Below are 7,444 nucleotides of genomic sequence, written 5' to 3' on the forward strand. Positions count from 1 at the left end.
TTATTATTTTTTTAAATGAAGTTACTTTGTCTACTTTAAGTAGCCATTAGCTTTTTATTGAGAGAGAGAGAGAGAGAGAGAGAGAGAGAGAGAGAGAGAGAGAGAGAGAGAGAGAGAGAGAGAGAGAGATGACTGTGAGCTTTAGTTTAATGCTGTAGCCAATGTGAGATGTATTGGTCATAGTTATATCTAGAGTACCAAACTACAGTTAACACTAATTCCACGAACAAATATAATGAAAATCACAATAAAAGTAACTTTAATTTAAAAAGTCAACAGGAGAGTCAAATTGTTTAAGGACTCTAGGCCAAATATAATACCTATAGATCAACCAATAATTGAATACATTAATATAAAGTAGCAAGCACATATATATGCCCTCAGGAATATATTCATACCTTTATGATTATATACGTACATTCATGAGTATAGGTATAGATATTCCCGAAGATGACCTTAAGCTAAAAGTCGAAACATAGAGTTTTAACGTTTGTTATCTCAAACAGCAGTTGAGTTCATAAATCTAAAATAATATAACCAGACATTGTGGTTTGTATCCATAAAAGAATGAAGCCACCCTCTCTCTAGTTCATCAAATTAATCCAGACATAGTTCTATAAAGCAATGGGATCAGACCCAAAGATATTAAACAACACGCAGATAGACAAGTTCCGATTATACTAAACTTAATAACGATCATCGCAAGCAGTACCAAAGCACACATGCTAATAATATGAATCCAGTTACCATCTGGCTCACCATCTAATCCATTCTAAATCCCTACAATACGAAATGAATGAATTATGTGGAAACCTTAAAATAAACTTATTGATATGAGCTCGGTTCCAAGATAATCTAATCCCTAACCGACCATTCACGGTATTACCGTATTGATGTATTTAATGTTCATAACTTTGTAGAAGAAATCTTTATTCGAACTTTTAAATGACTTAGCCTGAAGTGACTTAGCCATTTTTTATGACTTAGCCATAAAAGAATGAAGCCACCCTCTCTCTAGTTCATCAAATTAATCCAGACATAGTTCTATAAAGCAATGGGATCAGACCCAAAGATATTAAACAACACGCAGATAGACAAGTTCCGATTATACTAAACTTAATAACGATCATCGCAAGCAGTACCAAAGCACACATGCTAATAATATGAATCCAGTTACCATCTGGCTCACCATCTAATCCATTCTAAATCCCTACAATACGAAATGAATGAATTATGTGGAAACCTTAAAATAAACTTATTGATATGAGCTCGGTTCCAAGATAATCTAATCCCTAACCGACCATTCACGGTATTACCGTATTGATGTATTTAATGTTCATAACTTTGTAGAAGAAATCTTTATTCGAACTTTTAAATGACTTAGCCTGAAGTGAAAAGTCTTTTCTTATTGGTTTGTTTTAAACAAATTTTTGAGGGTCGTCTACACTTTTACTGCATGCTGATTTTTCAGTAAAATTATTATAAGCAGTTTTTTGCATTACTGAGAAGTTGTAAATGTAGTAAAACTAGTAAATGGTTTCCTTAGAATACAGATGTAGCAAAGAATTCCTAGGATAACTATAAGAATATAATTACCAAGACACGGAGCATTAAAGTTTTATAATTTATATAACCTCTATATCTTTTTCTTGGAATAAATGTGTGCATCTCCCAGAACTTTTATAACTCATAGCTAAGTGAGATGCGCACGTTTAAAATTATGATTAATTATATTAAATTAATAGAAAGGGAACAATTTATAAAACGATTTGTGGCTGATGCATATCTTCCATGAAACAATTTCATGGAAGATGTGAATCAGAGAAAAGAAAAGAATGATCCAAATCATAATCTGCTATTTTAACGTATTTTTCATATATTAATCACACGTTTACATTTCAGTATGCGAACAAAATTTAGTAAGCTGACAAAATAACATACGTCCGTATCAGAGCTTTAAAAAAATGTATATTTTCTATAGCTGGTGAAAGTTATAGGATTTGATCTATATATTAACAAGTTATGAGTCATTTTTGTTAAATTAAATTAATAATAAAAGTGCATAACACAATAACCTTACTTTAAGTAATTTTACATAAATATCATAAGAGGGTTGATCTTCATATTTTATCATTCATTTGGTTTATACGAGAAAGTCCATTGAGCCTAATTGATATTGAAAAATGCAACAGATTGCCAAAAGTAAAACGTTTTGCAATCAGTTGCTATTGAGATAATAATGAGTGAAACGAGAATATTAAAAAACTACTAACAAGTACAATTAGATAAACACATCATCAAGACGCTAATCATAAACACAACATTATTATTTTACCTTTTGATCTGTCCCCTGTCACATTTCTAATACTATTTAATAATTTTAAATTTAATATGTATTCAGAATATTGAATATTTTTCTCCAGTTAATTTTCATTTTAATGCTTTTAACATATCATGTTTTCTCTTATAATCAAATAGTGTGTATATTTGCGAATCTTCCTAATAAATTCAACTTGCTTTTATTTATTTATCTTTTAATAATGCTAAAAATCATGTATTTTATAATATGCATTTAACAGAGATAAACAGGTCATTTTCTAATCCTGTCTACATTATGAAATCTAATGTAGACAGGATTAGATTTTACGAATACACATTTCTTTCAATTCATGAGCATCCTTCCTGGGTCATTATCGGAGCAAACTCCAGTTCAACCATCTGGATGAATTAAAGTTTGGTCATTTGGTAGATCACGGTCTTTCAAATCTGCAGTGATAGCCAGTGTTCAACGGAAGACCTAAACATTAAAAGATAATAAATTCTTCTCTAATACATGCTATACCGATCAAGTGGATACCATTTATGGATGTGCCAAAAAGGATAATCGGAACTAAGTTCAAACTTTGAACTTTGGGCTCTTTTATGAGAGCGTGTGTACTTTTCTATTATAGCTCATGATGCCATTTTAAAGACCAAAATTAGATTTTAGATTCCTCTGAGTACTTAGAGGAATCCAAAACTGTAAAAACTCTCAACCAGCTAGAGTCGGGTTGAGAGTTTTCTTCAACACGGAATTATAATTTTTAAATTATCATTCACTGTTGGTATGATACTCGGAGACGAATAATTTTATTTAACCCTATTCCAGTTACTTTGTTTTTTCTTTCATCAAAAAAAAAAAAAAAAAAAAAAAAAAAGAAGGCCTACTGGGGAGAACACATAAAGCTTGTTGGTTCAGATGTAATTCCATTATGTGATTTTTAATGTAAACCTTCAGACGAAATGGTGTAAATACATCGTACATTTATACAGTAGTTTGACTATGGGTTAGATAATCTGGAAATTTATATTATTTATATTACGGGCCTAAAGCCACTTTAGGCCTGCAATAAGTGCATGTGATGTGGCCATTACCTACTGATTATCACATATTTTAGGTAACAACTGCAGAAAAGCTGGAAGTACTAGAAGTAAGTGTTGTGATGGTTCATCTTTATGCTTGATATCATTATACGACACAAATCTAATGAATCTGCTATATTTGATCTACTTTTAGGAAAGAAACTATATAGAAAACGAAACTTCCTACATACAGGTGTTCTGAAGAGCTCGTTCATTTTTGAGAGTGTGAAGTGTTTGATATATTTTAGCTAGTCTGAATCCCCCGAGAATCCTAGAAAACTTTCTGAAAGTGTAGCAAGCTATGTTGTAATTGTAGCAAGAGGGATTCTGCATAATGAATTGCACCATTTTATTAAAGAAAGTTTCCCTTCTCATCGTGCAATACGTTTTCATAATAAACACTAATTAGTGAGTCTGCATAATTTAAAGTTTATGACATCATATTAAGTTGTCATGAACCAATTATGTAATGATATTTTCAAATTATAAAGCATAATCACATAAAAAATGGCATACTTAAAACTCAAATGTAGTTCTTCCATTTAAATGAGTTAAATTGTCTCTTATGGTAGATGATCATCCCTTCAAGGAAGGAATTAAATGAACATAAAAGTCATTTATGAAGGAAGTCGGTAAAAGACTGTGTCATCTAGATCCAGTATCGATAACAGTTTGTAATGTCGTACGTAATTTCGTCATACCAGTGAACACACTGAATGCAACATTATGTAACAATGCCAACTATAAAAGAAAGGCAGGCTGGGTTTCCCTATGATATTTAATCGTTACAATAGTTAGAATGTTGAAAACCATGCTTTTCTGTTCGAAAAGAGAATGTGAACATTCTTTCATGTACATGGTAATACGCATGAAAGGATAAAACCATCCCTAAAAGTCTCTTCTGATGCTTTTAGGGATGGTTTCATGGTTCTCAATATGCGTGGCTTCCTATGTATAGAACAGCCATATGTTGTCGCATTAGTAAACCTGATTGCCAACTGCCTTCTTTAGTAAAATGTTTGATGTCTATTAAATTCAATGCTGGATTTCTATAAAATAAACAACGTTTACTTTATAGAACCGAATAACTGACTAAACTGTGGTTGTTCTGCCTGAAACCATCGTTTCAAAATGAACTTATTTTTTTTATTAGTTTTATTTATTGGAATGAAATAATTAACGTAATTAAAGTAATTAATCAATCCACACATTTATCCATAAACAAAAAAAAATGCAGTTTCGAAGTTAGTTCAAAGTCAAAACATTTGATTTGAAGGGTAATAATCGCCTTCATTTGTTCTTCATTTCTATAACCAACAGCAGTCTGCCTTGAACTGGATTGTTTTGTTTATTTTTGATTAAGAATTATGTCATGTCTTAACAATGTTTTTTTTTTTAATTTTAATGAATTTCTAATCTCCTTTTAAAATTTTCAGAATTTTGAAAAACAACAAAAACCTCACTAAGTAATCTTTAACTATTTTTAAAACAACAGTGATGTTTTTATTCTCTCATAACGCACTGTTCACATATGACGTTAACATTTTAGTAACCAAAGCTTATCGTTAGTGGAGAGATTAGTATTGAAAAAAAAATGGGATATTTCTTTTCTGTAGTTGTCAATAATCATACTTGAAATTTCCTTTATTGCGACACTCAAGTAGAGGCGCACCTTGGTTTTAAATGGTTTAAAAGATATCAGTTTGCATTGAGATCCAGAAAAACACGTCTGACTGGTTCGTGTATCATTCGTAGGAATTATAAGTGCTGGCAAAAGTCGAACAAAGTTATTAGTCTTTTTTTTTTTCTTAGATGATTTAGTCGAAAATCGAGATGAACAACTTCATTCAAACCACCAACTCAAATAATAATTTTTAACACTGAATATGCATGCAGGAATAGTATGATATAATTAAATACAAAAACCGAAAATGAATATTTCAGAGTACAATGGATAAAAATGCGTGTCTTACAATGATAGTGAGAAGGTTTGTATATCAAAACAGGAGTTTCCTGAAAATGCTACCTTTATATATTGCAAAAGGTTAACATGAATGTCAACGTGGATAAGAGGTTAAGAAGGAAAATAATAATAATTTGTTGTGTATTTGCCAAGAACTGAAGGTTCTGGGAAAACAAAGTGATGAATATTTTTACAAAAAATAGAAAATGGAATGAAAGAAGAAGAATTGTAGATGATTCGACAGGTTTCAGGCAAGGACAGTACACGAATGTCGATCAGTAGGTGTTAATATTGTTACAGCCTTAGAAAAATGTGAGTAAACGATGGGTAGCCAGTTCACTGCAACATTGCCCATGAAAACACCCTTATGGAATAGAAGGCTGAAATTATTATTATTATTATCCTACTCCACAACTCTGTCTTCACCACTCAATCCACCAACTACAGCAAACCGCATCATCTGCATCAACACCATCTACTGCCCACCACCACCACCACCACTACTAGTAATTTCAAAGACAATCACAAACATCCATGTCCTGGCGAGATTCGAACCCGCAGCCTTTTGGCTGGAGAGCGGATACCTAACCACTCGGTCAATCAGGCCCGCAAAACCGTTGGGTTTCTTCCGGGATTTGAACCCGGGACCTCTCACACTCAAAGCGAGAATCATACCACTAGACCAACACACCGTTTTAAAAATGGCATAAAAAAAATTCCTCTATTCGGCGACTAGAATCGAACTCATGACACTCTTTCATCGCGCGGTCTAGCGCTGAGGAGTGTAAACACCACTTCCACTGAGCTATATATTTTTTTTTTTTCTAGCATCACTTTATTGGTCTCCCTTTCACCATTATCTTCTTGAAAGGCTTCTTGGGGCACCTCCGGTTTTGGTAGAGAGTTCGTGATGGGGTTTTGTGGTTTGTCTTCTTCGTTTTTTTCTTCATTTAAGCCACTGGGATTTTCTTCTTCACAATGATGATCTGTGGTCTCCTCTTGTACATCGACGGCTCTTTCAAATTCGTCGTACGTATTTGTCTGGTTTACGGCTGTGCGTTTCGCCAGCATTGATGCATAGGTCAGTCCAGGACATGATTTTTCATCGTGACCAATTTTTTTGCACTGTTCGCATTTGGGGGCAGTGCATTGCCTCCTAAGGTGGCCAATCTTTTTACACCGGAAGCATGCAGGGGGACGTCCTGGGATGATGACTATCCCAGTCATTTTTTGTACCCTGATCACATATGGAATTTCTTCCACTTTTACCCCTTCGTTCAGGGTGATGTTTATTTTCCTTTTGTTGGAGAGGACATGTGCCCACTCCTTGTCTTTGCTATTGCCAGTGACTTGTTCTATGCACTCTATCTTCCCAAATTTTTCAAAGTGCATAGATACAAGTCTATTGGGAATTTGGGGGGGGTAACCAGTGAATGATTATACTAAGTTTACGCGATTTACATACAGATAAAATTTGACATTTCAGATTTCGTACCGATAACTCTTTGAGGTTAACAAATGTTTCTTTTATGGCAAGGGTCTTAAATGAGATCAAAAATACATAATTAAATTTAAGGGCACCGAGGTGCCAGACATCTGACCCTCTTACCTTGGATTTGATACTGTCTATAATATCCTCTTCGGTATAAGGTGCCCCGATTGGATCACACTGGAGGATGCAGGCCTTGCTCCAATCTAATTCTTCAGGCAGGTTGATAGATGACAGTACATCGAATTCCGTAAACCGACTTGTAGCGGTTTCTGAAGTGTATATTCCTGGGTTTTCTTGGTTAGAATTACCGTTTACGTTGGCCATACTGGATACTGAGGATTGACGGGTCACAGCCTTCCCGGAATTTGAAGGCATTACCGCGGGGAGCCACTCCTTTTACGCGGGCGGGTAGGAACGCAAGACAATGGATAACACTGGACTAATCCTCTTACAGGGCAATGAGCTGTAATCGCGGAGCACAAGAAAATACGTCTGAACTGGTCAGCGTCCAAGCTCTAACTCTCCCCACTGAGCTATATTAGGCTCTTTAGAAACAGAATGTCGTTAAGAAAGTAACTCAGTTAATC

General features: G+C 34.1%; 1 non-coding gene across 1 annotated transcript; it reads right to left on the bottom strand.

The window, feature by feature from the left end:
* Positions 1 to 5,985: 5,985 nt before the first annotated feature.
* TRNAS-UGA (transfer RNA serine (anticodon UGA)) lies at positions 5,986 to 6,054 on the bottom strand. Its single transcript has one exon. It is a non-coding gene; the product is annotated as a tRNA-Ser (tRNA).
* Positions 6,055 to 7,444: the final 1,390 nt, after the last annotated feature.

This window comes from Typopeltis vanoorti, chromosome 17 (assembly GCF_054136105.1).
Source record: "Typopeltis vanoorti isolate ZY-2024b chromosome 17, IOZ_Tvanoo_1.0, whole genome shotgun sequence".
Classification (NCBI taxonomy): Eukaryota; Metazoa; Arthropoda; class Arachnida; order Uropygi; family Thelyphonidae; genus Typopeltis; species Typopeltis vanoorti.